The sequence below is a fragment of the Scyliorhinus torazame genome, chromosome 5 (genome assembly GCF_047496885.1).
Source record: "Scyliorhinus torazame isolate Kashiwa2021f chromosome 5, sScyTor2.1, whole genome shotgun sequence".
Classification (NCBI taxonomy): Eukaryota; Metazoa; Chordata; class Chondrichthyes; order Carcharhiniformes; family Scyliorhinidae; genus Scyliorhinus; species Scyliorhinus torazame.
Window position 1 is genome coordinate 145,035,932 of NC_092711.1, and position 15,086 is coordinate 145,051,017.

A 15,086-nucleotide genomic window follows, 5' to 3' on the forward strand; every position below is an offset into this window, starting at 1 on the left:
TTGATCTTTTCATCAGAGCATCTGAGAGTTAAGAATATGTGACATGATTTTGGGATACCGGTGAGGATAACCCCCTCATTCCAGGAACCGAGGGAGTCAACCTTCTCTGAACTGCTTACAATGCATTAATCTCATTTCTGAAATAAGGAGACCCAAACTGTACACAGTGCTCTAACCAAAGCCCTGTACAACTGTAGCAAATCATAGCTACATTTATATCCCAGTCCCTTTGCAACAAATGACAATATTCCATTTGCCTTCCAAATCCCTTGCTGTACCTGCAAACTAATTTATTGTGGTTCCTGTACCAGGACACCCAGAAATCTCTGTCCCTCATGCTTCAGCAATCTCTCCCTATTTAAATAATGTTCTGTTTTATTTAACCCTTTCTGCCAAAGTGGACACATTCACATTTTCCCACGTTATGCTCCGTCTGTCAATTTGTTCCCACTCACTTAACCTATTTGTGTTTTTTTGCAGACTCCTTAAGTTCACTTCACAAATTACTTTCCAACCAAACTTTGTGCCATCATCAAATTTAGCCCCCATACATTCAATCCCATCATCCAACTCATTCATATAGATTGTAAAATCGTTGAGGGCCCAGCACTGATCCTTGTGACATTCCACTTGTTGCATCTTACCAACCCAAACGTAACCCATTTATACCTACTCTCTGCTTCCTGTTAGCTAACCAACCTTCTAACCATGCTGATATGTTGCCCCCCCCACCCCCCCCATCCTTAGCTCTTAATATGTGTAATAACCTTTGATGTGACATCCTGGGGAATATTTTCTGGAAACCTAGATAAACAGGTTCCCCTTTATTGACATCCCTTGTTACTTCCTGAAAAAGACTCTATAAATTAGTCAATCCCGATTGATTCTCTGAACCACATTTTCAAACATTGCGTCAAAAGAAAAATAAAATCTCCTCTCACCCTCTGGCTCCTTTGCAATTAGCTTAAGAGAGACTCACTTTCAGTTAAAGAGCCTGTCAACCTCTTTCACCCACTTTCCCCAAAGTGAATGAAGTTAAGCAGAAAAATACCACCAAAAATCAAATATTTTCAATGAACCAAGTTTATTAATGAAATAGAACATGGTTTTAAATAATATCGGAACATTACTTGTGGATCAAAGACAACCAGAGTAAAGAGTAACCATGAAAGGATGTTTACAATATTCAGGACCCAAATGTTTCTCTTTGGTTCCTCTGTAGCCTGTTCCTGTGACTCCCCACTTTGGACACATGCACTGAACCCTGGGTTCAAGACACCATCAGCCCTGATCATCCCCATCCCTTGATTTCCCAGTCAGTCCTCTATTAGTGTGACACCCATGGCAGATTCCCAACTGGGGCACAGGCCCTGTTCTTCTCAGCTAAATTCAGCCCTCAGCTCAGTTGCCTGGCTGTCATTGACACGATCAATAACGAGACAGAAAGGTGCCCGAGGCTCAAATGGGAGACAAAACTTGTGGATTGGGATCTCTTTAAAGATCAGTAACTTCAAAACAAAAATCAAATCCCCAGTCAACAAATTAAAGGACCACATGACAGGACATAAGGTTTTATAACTTTACTGCAACAAACAAACTAGAAGCAACATTAACTAAATATTATTTTTGTAGGAAACCTACACCTTAAAAGTATCAGTCCAAAGTGATTCCTGAGGGTTCAGTTCTTTTCTTTTCCCAATCTGGCAGCCTTTAACTCCAGAACAGTCTTTCACAGTGAAAGATTGGCGAGCTACCAGAAAACTGAGACTAACCATAAATAGGTCATTATTTGGTTGGCAAGATGTAACGAGTGGTGTGTCACAGGGATCAGTGCTGGGGAGTCAATCTTTTACAATTTATATCAATGACTTGGATGATGGGACTGAAGATATGGTCATTTAAGTTTGCTGATGATGCAGGCAAAAAGGAAAAGGAGGTGGTGTTGCACTGATAAGGGACGGCATCAGTACATTAATAAGGGAGGATCTCAGATCAGGAATACAAAATGTGAAATCTGTTTGGGTGGAGCCAAGGAACAGCATGGGACGGGTTTGGTGCCAGAGGCACAGTGCTGCCACTCACCCCGAGGAGGTTGTACAGTTTTTTACAGCACTGTTGGCCTGTCTGGACGGTGTTGCTCACGGAGGTTACTGCCTTTGCCACCTGCACCCAGGCACGATGAATGGTGGCAGCTGGCAGCCTCCTTCCCGGGCCGCGGTACTGGGTTGCCCGCCTCTCCTCCATGGCGTCCAGCAGGGTCTCAAGCTCGGTGTCGTAAAGCGGAGTGCCACTCTCCTCACTGCCATCTTGTTGGCTGGGATGGTGGTGGGGAGTGAAGTGTGTTTGTGCAGCTGCAGCTTATCAGCCTCCTGAGTGTCAATCGTGAATCCGGCAAATCTGCCACGTTTCTCATTGGAATGGACTGTGTTCCCTGTGGTGCCAATCTCTTTCAGTTCCTCCTGCACACTAGTCCCTTGTTCTCCAGTGTTTTTAGGACAATTTCCGTATCTTCCTCTGTGAAGACAGGCACACATTGTTTAGTTTCTCTGCCATTTCCTTATTCCCCATTATAAACTCTCCTGTCTGCCTGGAATGGACCCACATTGGTCTTTGCTAATCTTTTCCTTTTCACATTCCTATAGGAGCTTTTCCTGTCGGTTTTTATGTTTCTCGCCAGTTTGCTCTCATTCTATTTTCTCTTCATCAGTTCCTTGGTCCTTCTTTGATGAATTCTAAAACAAGTTCCCAATCCTCAGACTCACTACTATTTTGGCCACTTTATGAGCCTCTTCCTTTGATCTAATGGAATCTTTAACTTTTCTTGTTAGCCACAGGTTGCATCACTTTTCCTGTCTCAGAATCCCTGAGAGAGAGAAAGAGAAGAGAGAACGAAATGCAGTCCTGGATGTAATTGAAGCAGAAACAATAACAGCAGAATCCATCACTAATCAATTGTGAACTTGTTGGTGTCTCAGCAGGGACGAGGAAACATAGAATCCCTTCCCACACTGAGAGCAGGTGAACGGCTTCTCCCCAGTGTGAACTCGCTGATGTTTCTGCAGGCTGCTTGACTGAGTGAATCCGTTCCCACACTGAGAGCAGGTGAATGGTCTCTCCCCAGTGTGAACTCGCTGGTGTCTCTGCAGGCTGCTTGAGTCAGTGAATCCCTTCCCACAATGAGAGCAAGTGAATGGTCTCTCCCCAGTGTGAACTCGCTGGTGTCTCTGCAGGCTGCTTGAGTCAGTAAATCCCTTCCCATAATGAGAGCAAGTGAATGGTCTCTCCCCAGTGTGAATTCGCTGGTGTGACTTCAGGCTGAATAACGTAGTGAATCCCTTCTCACACTGAGAGCAGGTGAACGGCCTCTCCCCAGTGTGAACTCGCTGGTGCGACTTCAGGCTGAATAACGTAGTGAATCCCTTCTCACACTGAGAGCAGGTGAACGGCCTCTCCCCAGTGTGAATTCGCTGGTGCGACTTCAGGCTGAATAACGTAGTGAATCCCTTCCCACACTGAGAGCAGGTGAACGGCCTCTCCCGAGTGTGAATTCGTTGGTGTGACTTCAGGTGGGATAATTGACTAAACCCCTTCCCACACGGAGAGCAGATGAATGGTCTTTCCCCAGTGTGACTGCGTCGGTGAATTTCCAGCACAGATGGGACTCTGTATCCCTTCCCACAGTCCCCACATTTCCACGGTTTCTCCATGTTTTGGGTCTCCTCGTGTCTCTCCAGGTTGGACAATCAGTTGAAGCCTCGTCCACACACAGAACACGTGTACGGTCTCGCCCCGCTGTGAATGGTGCAATGGTTTTTCAGATTATGTAACTGGTTAAAGCTCTTTCCACAGTCAGTGCTCTGGAACACTCTCACTCGGGCGTGTGTGTCTCGGGGCTTTTCCAGTCACACTGATGGTTAAACTTTGTTGAAGTCAACAGGTCTGGCAAACATTTCTCCTAGTTTTAATGATCGATGAACCGAGTGACTCGGTCAGATCCAGACGTGATGTTTGAGATTTCTGTCTGTAAATCCTCTCCTTTTAACATCCTGTAAAAGGAGTTTACAAAAGACATCAGAGTCAGTACAGGACAGAAATTCAGAACAGATTATTTTAATTTCTCTGGAACATTCTTTTCTCTCTCGTTCCCCAAAAGCTGTAAATCTCCATCCCACACACTCTCCCTCCATTCTCACTCTGCTGTCTCTAATATTCACCCTCCCAATTCTCCTGAAGGTGCTGATTCAGGCTGATTGACAGATCCCTGCTCACTGCTTCCTGTCCAGGTCACAGATCATAACAAATAGGAGCTGCAGTCGGCCATTCAGCCCATCAAGCCGACTCGACCATTCAATGGGATCATTGGCCGATTGACCTCAGCACCATTTTTCCACACTATCCCCCATATCCCTCGATATCTTCAATATCGAGACACCTATCACTCTCGGTCTAAAAATACTTGATGCTGAGGCTCCACAGTCCTCTGGGGTAGAGAATCCCAAAGTTTCACCACATTGTCTTTAAATTCATTGCCGGGGCAGCACGGTGGCGCAGTGGTTAGAACTGCTGCCCCTCAGTGCCGAGGACCTGGGTTTGATGCCAGCCCCGGGTCACTGTCCATGTGGAGTCTGCACATTCTCCCTAGGCCAGCGTGGGTCTCACCCCCACAATGTAAAACGATGTGCAGGGTCGGTGAATTGGCCACGCTAAATTGCCCCTTAATTGGAAAAAAAGAATTGGGTACTCTAAATTTATTTATTTTGAAGGACAACTAAGTTTTGCAGCCAGAGGTGTAATTAAAGCATCATAAAAAGTGTGGGCTAATGGAATGTTGTTTGGATGAAGGGGATTCCCTGTGGAGTTAATTAGATTGCAGCTTGGTAAGATGGTATCAGTACTGGGAGGAGCCACGGTTTTAGGCTTTTTGCAGCAAAGCAGTCTTTTAGTTGAGAATTAGTTCAAGATGTGAGCAGAGGTCAAGCATCTCAGTTCAATTGAAAATATATGTCTGTCGCTAGATGAGCAGTTTCTTTCCAAGCAGTTCAGAAGAGTGTCGTTAGAAGGTGAGCTGAAACAAGCTGAAACAGCTTCCCAAGTTTCTTCATGGTTCTGACAGGTTTGAGATCTTGTCTTTAAAGCGGTGACACAAGATCTCTCTTTCTCAAAGAACATCTGTGTAAAGCAGGTATTGCTGAGGGCTAACTGTGTTTAACGGTGGATTGAGAGCTGAGATGTGTTTTTGCTGTTTGAGTGGGAATAAAGGTAGCAGTTAAGGGTTACTGTATTCACTGTATTGATTAGCATTGTTTAAGGGCTAATTGTCAGCTGTTTTCTGGTGTGATGTTATATATTTGAATATTGTGTCAATAATAAAGTTTGTTTTCACATAGCATGGCCCCATTTTGTGTGAAATCACTCCTGGAGTGAGGTATCCTTTCCTCACAGTCTGACAAAACACAAATAAAATATTGGGGTTTGTGCCCAGTATCCGAGCCACTGTTGGGGTCTGGTCCGGGATCATAACCATGAGAAGGTGGGCTATGTGGATGGTTAGAGAACTTTGTACCCGAGGAGCAGAGATTTTACCTTCTTTCTAGCCCCCAGCAATGTCAGACTAGAATCGACAACCTTTTTTGTGCCGAGGACGATCCTACACCTGGTGTCCACTTGCACCACAGGGATCATCGTAATCGCAGACCTTCCCCTGGAGTTTTTGCTCGAGGGCTCACCCCCAGGTCGAGAATGTGGAGGTTTGGAGCCTCCCTGAGTTCATTTATTATGCACTTTCGGGACGAGTTTGAGTTCTTCATTTTGGTTAACTCGACTCCTTGTATTTCCTTCTCCATTTTGTTGGAGACATTTACGGTTTATGCTCGGGGGCTGATCATTTCTTACACTGCTAATAAAAGGTGCAGGATGCTGGAGAACCAGCAGCCTCTGGAGGCTTGTTTGGCGATGGTGGAAGAGAATCATATGGAGGGCCCGAGTAAGCTACTGCTGAAGGAGGTTAACGCAGCAAGAGTGGCTTTGAACTCCCTATTTACTCAGCAAGCCGAGAAAAGTTGAAAGTTAGTGAGATCGAAGTTGTACGAGTTTGGGAATAAGCCGAGCAAATACTTGGCCTGTTTGACAAAGGACCTTCGTTCTGCAGCCTAGGGGCAGCATGGTGGCACAAGTGGATAACACTGTGGCTTCACAGCGCCAGGGTCCCAGGTTCGATTCCCCGCTGGGACATTGTCTGTGCTGAGTCTGCACGTTCTCCCCGTGTCTGCTTGGGTTTCCTCGGGTGCTCCAATTTACTCCCACAGTCCAAAGACGTGCCGGTTAGGTGGATTAGCCATGATACATTGCCCTTCGTGACCAAAAAGGTTAGGAGGGGTTATTGAGTTACGGGGATAGGGTGGAAGTGAGGGCTTAAGTGGGTCGGTGCAGACTCAATGGGCTGAATGGCCTCCTTCTGCACTGTTTGGTCTATGTCTATGTCAAACCAGCTGTCTAGCCCACTGAGCTAAACCAGCCCAAACCGATCAATGACGGCTTTATGGGGCCAACTTTCCACAGCTGATGGTGACTATTAGGTGGGACCTTGCCCGGTGGTCGGCTCTTCCGATTTCATGGTGAGGGAGGATCCCCTTCATTAAAATGTGTTGCCCAGACTGTTGTACCCTCTGCTGATGCTGCCTATACTACTGTCAACCAGAGTTGTTAGGGAAATTAATCAAATCAGGGCAGGACCTACTCAGTTAATGGTAGGGAGTTGGGGACAGTTACAGAACAAAGAGATCTAGGAGTACAGGTTCATAGCTCCTTGAAGGTGGAGTCGCAGGTGGACAGGGTGGTGAAGAAGGTATTCAGTATGCTCAGTTTTATTGGTTAGAATATTGAATACCACTTCCGGGTGCGGCTATGCAGAGCTAGGTCGCATATTCGGCAGCTCCTGCTTGGAACGGACTTTTGGGCTCTTTTACAGGGCCCCCACGGCATTTGTTTGACATTTCCCGGTGTGGGAAGAAGGCGGCAATATTCCCCCGACAGTGTCCCCCAGGAAGGGTATGTCTCTTGGTTGCCAGACACACGCAGAAACAGTGAAAGATTTGGCTGCAACTACAGGATAAACAGGGCCTCTTCCAGCATGCAGGCGGGGGAAGGGCAAGCTTAAAGCTGCAAGCTGACCTGAGGGCCTGTATCAAAGGTGAATTCTAGCAGCAGAGGGAACAACTGTGAAAAGACCTCATCAAGGCCACTGAAGGGACTTCCGGTTGCGGTGATGCCTAGCTAGCCGCACGCTTCGGCGGCTCCAGCTCCGACGGACCTTCGGGCTCTTTTAAGAGCCTCAACGGGGAATTTTTCGACGACGCAACCCGGTGTGGGGCGTGTGAGAAGGGAGTCCCCCCCAAACGAAGGAGGAAAAAACCGGCGGCGGCGGCTGCAGCGCGAGGAATCGTCGACCAAAGGGTCAGAAAGAGAGAAGTACAAGATGGCGGCGGAGAAAGCGCAGGCGACATGGGGGCCTGAGCATGAAATTGTGAGACGGTGCGTGGAGCTGCTGAAGAGGGAGGTGCTGACCCCGTTGCTACAGGCAATTGAGGGGCTCAAGGAGACATTAAAGACCCAGGAGACAGAGCTCCGTGTGGTGGAGCAGAAGGTGACAGATATTGAGGACGAGATCCTGGGCCTGGCGGTTAAGACACAGACGCACGAGGCACTTCATAAAAAGTGTACTGAAAGGATCGAAGCACTAGAAAATGGAGCGCGAAGGAAGAACCTTCGGATACTGGGTCTCCCTGAGGGTGTGGAAGGAGTGGACTGTGGAGCATACGCAAGTACGATGCTGAGCTCACTGATGGGTGCTGAGGCCCCTACGGGCCCCTTGGAGGTGGAGTGGGCAAATCGGATTCCGGCGAGAAGACCAAAAGCGGGAGAACCACCCAGGGCGATAATCGTGCGATTTTACCGCCTTAAGGATAGAGAAGAGGTCCTGAGATGGGCTAAAAAGGTGCGGAGTAGCAGATGGGAGAATGCAGTGGTACGGGTATACCAGGATTGGAGTGCGGAGGTGGCGAGAAGGAGGGCGAGCTTCAACCGAGCCAAAGAGGTGTTGCATAAAAGGAAGGTGAAGTTTGGGATGCTGCAGCCGGCAAGACTATGGGTCACGTATCAGGAGAGACACCATTATTTCGAGACGGCGGAGGAAGCATGGACCTTCATCAAAGAAGAGAAATTGGATCGGAACTGAGGGACTGATGCTGCAGGAAATGTTATTGTTAATGTTACGGTGGAAGTTAATTGAGAAGTAAACAGGGAAGGGGGGAGACATTGGGGAAATGTGGGCGCCGGTGAGGGGGGAAAGACGGGACATAGTTGGAGAATGGGGAAGGGGAGGGGGAGGGGAAAGGGAGCTGCGCCATAAGAGGCGGGTCAGGTAAAGGGATGTTCCCGCACCAGAAAGAATAAGGCGGGAAGACAGGCGCAAGGCGGATGGGAGTTCCCCACATGGAGAGGTCGAGGAGTGAGCAGGAGTAGCCGGGGTCAGTTGAAGTCAGCTGACTTACGGAAGTAATATGGGGGGAGCAATCAAGCTAGAAAGAGATCTAGCGGGGAGGGGAGGAGGGAGGGAGAAGGGGGGGGGGACAACTGGGTTGCTGCTGCGGAAATCCAAAAGGAAATGGCTAAAGAGTGGGTGGGCGGGGATGGTGTGCGACGCTGGGGGAGCGAGCGGGAGCGCGGAGGCGGGATATGGGACTGGCCTAGAGAAGGTAATGGCTAGTCGACACGGGAAGGGGGCAGGTAGCCCCCTAGTGAGGCTGATCACGTGGAACGTGAGAGGCCTGAACGGACCGATAAAAAGGGCCCGAGTGCTCGCGCATTTGAAAGGACTAAGGGCAGACGTGGTTATGCTCCAAGAGACGCACCTAAAGGTGGCGGACCAAGTTAGGCTAAGGAAAGGATGGGTGGGACAGGTGTTTCACTCAGGACTGGACGCAAAGAATAGAGGGGTGGCCATTTTGGTGGGGAAACAGGTTGCATTTGAAGCAAAGAACATCGTAGCAGATAGCGGAGGTAGATATGTAATGGTGAGTGGCAGGCTGGAGGGAATGGAGGTCGTGTTGGTTAACGTGTATGCCCCAAACTGGGACGATGCGGGATTTATGAGACGGATGCTGGGGCGTATACCGGACCTGGAGGTAGGAAACTTGATTTTAGGAGGGGACTTTAATACGGTGCTGGACCCGGGGCTAGATAGATCCAGCTCAAGGACCGGAAGAAGGCCGGCAGCGGCCAAGGTACTTAAGGGGTTTATGGACCAAATGGGGGGAGTGGATCCATGGCGATTTCTTAGACCTAGGGCTAGGGAGTATTCCTTCTTCTCCCATGTCCATAAAGTGTACTCCCGGATAGATTTTTTTGTTTTGGGAAGGTCGTTGATCTCTAGGGTGGAAGAAGCTGAGTACTCAGCCATAGCGGTTTCGGATCATGCCCCACATTGGGTGGACCTGGAATTAGGAGAGGAAAGGGAGCAGAGAACACTCTGGCGATTAGATGTGGGACTGATGGCGGATGAGGGAGTGTGTGCAAGAGTGCGGGGGTGTATTGAGAGATACCTGGAGGTCAATGACGACGGCGAGGTCCCTGTGGGAGTGGTATGGGAAGCACTAAAAGCGGTGGTCAGAGGAGAGCTGATCTCCATTGGGGCCCACAAAAGGAAAACAGAGGCCAAGGAAAGGGAAAGATTACTGGGGGAGATTTTAAGGGTGGATAGGGAATTTGCAGAGACCCCGGAGGAGGAATTGTACAGGGAGAGGAGACGACTCCAGACGGAATTTGACCTTCTGACCACCAGAAAGGCGGAGGTACTGTGGAGGAAGGCACAGGGGAGGAGGTATGAATATGGGGAAAAGGCGAGTCGCCTGTTGGCTCATCAATTGCGAAAGAGGGCAGCAGCGAGGGAAATAGGAGGAATTAGAGACGAAAGGGGAGACACGGTGCGAAGGGCAGGAAAGATAAATGAGGTGTTCAAGACCTTCTATGAGGAACTGTATAGGTCTCAACCCCCAGAGGGAGAGGAGGGGATGCGGCAGTTCCTGGACCAATTGAGGTTCCCGAAAGTGGAGGAGCGGGGGGTGGTAGGCCTGGGGGCACCGATTGGGGTGGACGAGGTTATTAAGGGACTGGGAAGCATGCAAGCAGGGAAGGCCCCAGGACCAGACGGGTTCCCGGTGGAGTATTACAGAAAATATGTGGACTTGTTGGCCCCGTTGATGGTGAGGACGTTCAATGAGGCCAGGAAAGGGGGGACTCTACCCCCAACGATGTCGGAGGCGACGATATCGTTAATTTTGAAGAGGGATAAAGATCCGTTGCAGTGCGGGTCCTATAGACCCATTTCATTGTTGAACGTGGACGCCAAATTGTTGGCAAAGGTACTGGCATCGAGGATAGAGGACTATGTCCCGGGGGTGGTGCACGAAGACCAGACAGGGTTCGTAAAAGGGAGACAACTGAATGTTAACGTGCGACGACTATTAGGGGTGATAATGATGCCCCCAGTGGAGGGGGAGGCAGAGATAGTGGCGGCAATGGACGCAGAGAAGGCATTTGATAGGGTGGAGTGGGAGTATTTATGGGAAGTGTTAAGGAGGTTTGGGTTTGGGAACGGGTTTATTAGCTGGGTTAGACTTCTTTATGGGGCTCCAACGGCAAGCGTAGTTACAGGTCGACATAGATCGGAGTATTTCCGACTATATAGGGGAACAAGACAGGGATGCCCGCTGTCTCCATTGTTGTTCGCGTTGGCAATTGAACCTCTGGCCATGGCGTTGAGAGACTCCAGGAAATGGAGAGGGGTGATTAGAGGGGGAGAAGAACACCGAGTCTCGTTATATGCGGATGACCTATTGTTATACGTGTCGGACCCAGCGGGGGGAATGATAGAGGTTATGCGAATTTTGAGGGGGTTCGGGGATTTCTCGGGGTATAGGCTAAACATGGGAAAGAGTGAATTATTTGTGATACATCCAGGGGACCAGAGTAGAGAGATAGAAGGCTTGCCTCTAAGGAAAGTGGAAAGAAACTTCCGATACCTGGGGATTCAGATCGCTAGGAGCTGGGGAACCTTGCACAGACTTAATCTGACACGGTTGGTAGAACAAATGGAGGAGGACTTCAAGAGGTGGGACATGCAGCCTCTATCGCTGGCGGGCAGGGTGCAAGCAATTAAGATGATGGTCCTCCCGAGGTTCTTATTTGTATTTCAATGTCTCCCTATACTAATCACTAAGACCTTTTTTAATAAAATAGACAGGAGCATCACGAGCTTCGTGTGGGCAGGGAAAGTTCCGAGAGTAAGGAGGGGGTTCCTTCAGCGTAGTAGGGACAGAGGAGGATTGGCACTACCGAACTTGGGCGATTACTATTGGGCCGCCAATGTGGCAATGATACGTAAATGGATGATGGAGGGTGAGGGAGCGGCGTGGGAAAGACTGGAGAGAAAGTCCTGTAAAGGGACGAGTTTAGAGGCGCTGGTGACGGCGCCGCTACCGATCTCACCTAAAAAGTTTACCACGAACCCGGTGGTGGCGGCAACATTGAATATCTGGGGACAGTGGAGGCGACAGAGAGGGGTGCGGGGAGCCCTGGTGGGGTCCCCAATCAGGAACAACCATAGGTTCGCCCCAGGAAGAATGGATGGAGGATTTCAGAGCTGGTTCCAGTTGGGAATTAGGAGGGTGGGAGATTTATTTATAGATGGGACTTTTGCGAGCTTGGGAGCATTGGAGGAAAAGTATAAGTTGCCCCGGGGAAATTTCTTGAGATATATGCAGGTGAGGGCCTTTACTAGACAACAGGTGAGGGAATTTCCATTGCTCCCGACACAGGGGATACAGGACAGGGTGCTTTCAGGGGTGTGGGTCGGAGAGGGCAAGGTGTCAGAGATTTATCGAGAGATGAGGGAAGAGGGGGAGGAGTCGGTGGGCGAACTAAAAGGAAAGTGGGAAGAAGAACTAGGAGAGGAGATAGAGGAGGGTATGTGGGCTGATGCCCTAAGCAGGGTAAATTCCTCTTCCTCATGCGCCAGGCTTAGCCTGATTCAATTTAAGGTGCTACATAGAGCACACATAACGGGAGCAAGATTGAGCAGGTTCTTTGGAGTGGAGGACAAATGTGGGAGGTGTGGCGGGAGCCCGGCAAACCACGCACATATGTTTTGGGCATGCCCGGCACTGGAAGGGTATTGGAAGGGAGTGACGGGAGTGATTTCGCGGGTGGTGAAGGCCCGGGTCAAACCAGGCTGGGGGTTAGCTCTATTTGGAGTTGCGGAAGAGCCGGGAGTGCAGGAGGCGAAAGAGGCCGACGTTGTGGCCTTTGCGTCCCTAGTAGCCCGGCGCAGGATCCTACTCATGTGGAAGGAGGCGAAACCCCCCGGACTGGAGGCCTGGGTAAATGATATGGCGGGGTTCATTAAACTGGAGCAGATAAAGTTTGCCCTGAGAGGATCGGCTCAAGGGTTCACCAGGCGGTGGCAGCCATTTCTCGACTACCTAGGGGAACGTTAGAGGGAAGACAGATGACCAGCAGCAGCAACCCAGGGGGAGGGGGGGGGGGGGGGGTTTAGTTTAGGTCAAAGATAAAGGGGTTTTGTTACTTGTGTATTGTTTAAAATTTCTGTATTGTTATTGTTGCGTTTGCTTTGTAAGAGGGGAAAAATTGTTGTTTGGGAAAAAAATTTCAATAAAACATTTATTAAAAAAAAAAAAGAATATTGAATACCGGAGTCGGGATGTCTTATTGAAATTGGACAAGACATTGGTAAGACCGGACATGGAATACTGTGTTCAGTTCTGGTCACCTTATTATAGAAAGAATAATGTTAAACACGAAAGAGTGCAAAGAAATTTACCAGGATGCTGCGAGGACTTGATGGTCTGAGTTATAAGGAGAGGCTGGGACTTTTTTCCCTGGAGTGTAGGAGGTTTGGTGTGATCTTATAGAGGTCTATAAAATAATGAGGAGCATAGATAAGGAAGATAGCCAACATTTTTTCCCCCGAGGTAGAGGAGTCTAGAACTAGAGGGCATAGGTTTAAGGTGAGATGAGATACAAAAGAGACCAAAGGGGAAAATTCTTCACACAGAGGGTGGTGAACTTCTGGAATGGGCTGCCAGAGGCAGTGTAGAGGCAGGTACAAATTTGTCCTTTAAAAAGCAGTTAGATAGTTACATGGGCAGGGTGGGTATAGAGGGATATGGGCCAAATGCTGGCAAGTGGGACTAGCTTAGTGATAGAAACTGGGCGGCATGGACAAGCTGGGCCGAAGGGCCTGGTTCCATGCTGTAAACATCTATAACTCTACCTGGAACAAAATGTTTGTTCAGCTCCAATCACCAAGATAAGGGAGGGTATGGTCTTCCGAAAATCAGGCTTCATCAATTGGCCTCTCGTCTTAGGTTCATAAGGGATTGGGTTAGGATGGAGCCAACATTCATCTGGCTCAATACAGAAGCAGACCAGTCAGTTCTCTCTCGATCCAAAACCAGCATAGGCTGATTATGGGAATGCATCTCCATGCAATTTTTAATGTCCGTGATTCATTCTGAGTCTTATGCATTGGGTAAAGGATGGGACTCTTACATTTGACTGACTTGCTCCTCCTGGCTTTCCATGAGTGAATTCAATTCAACTTAGGCCGGGAGTAGGGCACAGTGATTAGTGCTGCTACCTCAGCGCCGGGGACCCAGGTTCAATCCCAGCCTTGGGTGGCTGTCTGTGTGGAGTTTGCATATTCTCCTCGTGTCTTCGTGTGTTTCCTCCGGGTGCTCCGGTTTCCTCCCACTGTCCAAAGATGAGCAGTGAAAGTGGATTGGTCACGCTAATTTGCCCCTTAGTATCAAAGATGTGTAGGTTAGGTGGGTTGACCATGATCAATGCAACGGGTTACGAGGATAGGATGGGGAATGGGCCTCGGTGAAATGCTTTTTCTGCGACTCAGTGCAGACTTGAAGGGGCGAATAGCCTTTTGCACTATAGTTCTATGTTATCCGTGTTGTGTTATTCATTTTAATTTGATTATGCTGTTAGTCTGCTTGTAATATTTTGGGGTTTACAAACTGAATTGTTATATAATCTTACCCTCTTTCCCCACTCACGACTTTAACCTGTAAACTGGTTCTTCAATTAATCTGGCATTTCATCTCGAGGCTCTGCTCCCTCAAATATCCTGTTCCAAATTAATTCTGCAATGTGTTGCTTAGATGTATGTTGGCAATATCTCTTGTTCCGCTCTGTACCCATTTGCCACGATTTTTTCTGTTACTCTGTTGCATTCATTGTTTAAAAATGATTTAAAACAAAACAATTTATTAAAAATCTGTCCAACTCATCTGTGAATATATTCAATGACTCCACACCCCACTGGTCCCTGTGGAAGAGAAATCCAGAGACTAATAACCCTCCAAGGGAAGAGATGACTGGATTGCACTTTATCGCAGAACCATAAATAATATATCTGATGTGTACCATATAAGACATGCCTGTCTGCTGACATTTAAGGGGACAGTAAATTAATACCAATCACCTGGAGAAACTAGCCCTTTATTGTGAATATTAGGAAAGAGACCATCCTTTTAGCCAGACAAATAAATGTGTGAAGCTGAGGGAGCAAAGGATGTCAATGTCTTTGAGAGAAAGAAGAGACCTGGGCCAAGCTTTGCAGAGTCTGCGCCCTCCCTGGATTCACTTCCTTTCCCTTCAGTTGCTACAAGTGACCAATTGAAGGTGAGAATGAGAAAAGAAATGGAAAGGGGGGAGAAAAGAAAGTGTTTTACTCACAGATGTTGGCGACAAAAACAAGTTTTCAGTCTGTGTGAGGCCCCAGTTTTGCTCATTGTCCAGCTTCCGCATTCAGAAAACGGGAAACTAATTGGATGGTGGAAGAGTCCTTCCGGTTCACCAACTCTTCCCATTGGTCAACAACTTTCCTCCGCCTCACTCATTGTTCCCCTCCTCGAGACAAGGTTTCCAGGCAACCGGCTGCGGCCAGAACAAGAAGTCTCTCGGTGATTCCCCTCTCCCCACCCCGGGACTGAGCATGT

The 15,086-nt window shown here is 48.5% G+C and overlaps 1 long non-coding RNA gene across 1 annotated transcript; it reads right to left on the reverse strand.

The window, feature by feature from the left end:
- Positions 1-1,065: 1,065 nt before the first annotated feature.
- On the reverse strand, positions 1,066-14,971 carry LOC140421982 (uncharacterized). Its single transcript, XR_011947196.1, has 2 exons — positions 14,824-14,971; positions 1,066-4,046 (listed from the first exon to the last, which is right to left on the reverse strand). It is a non-coding gene; the product is annotated as an uncharacterized lncRNA (long non-coding RNA).
- Positions 14,972-15,086: the final 115 nt, after the last annotated feature.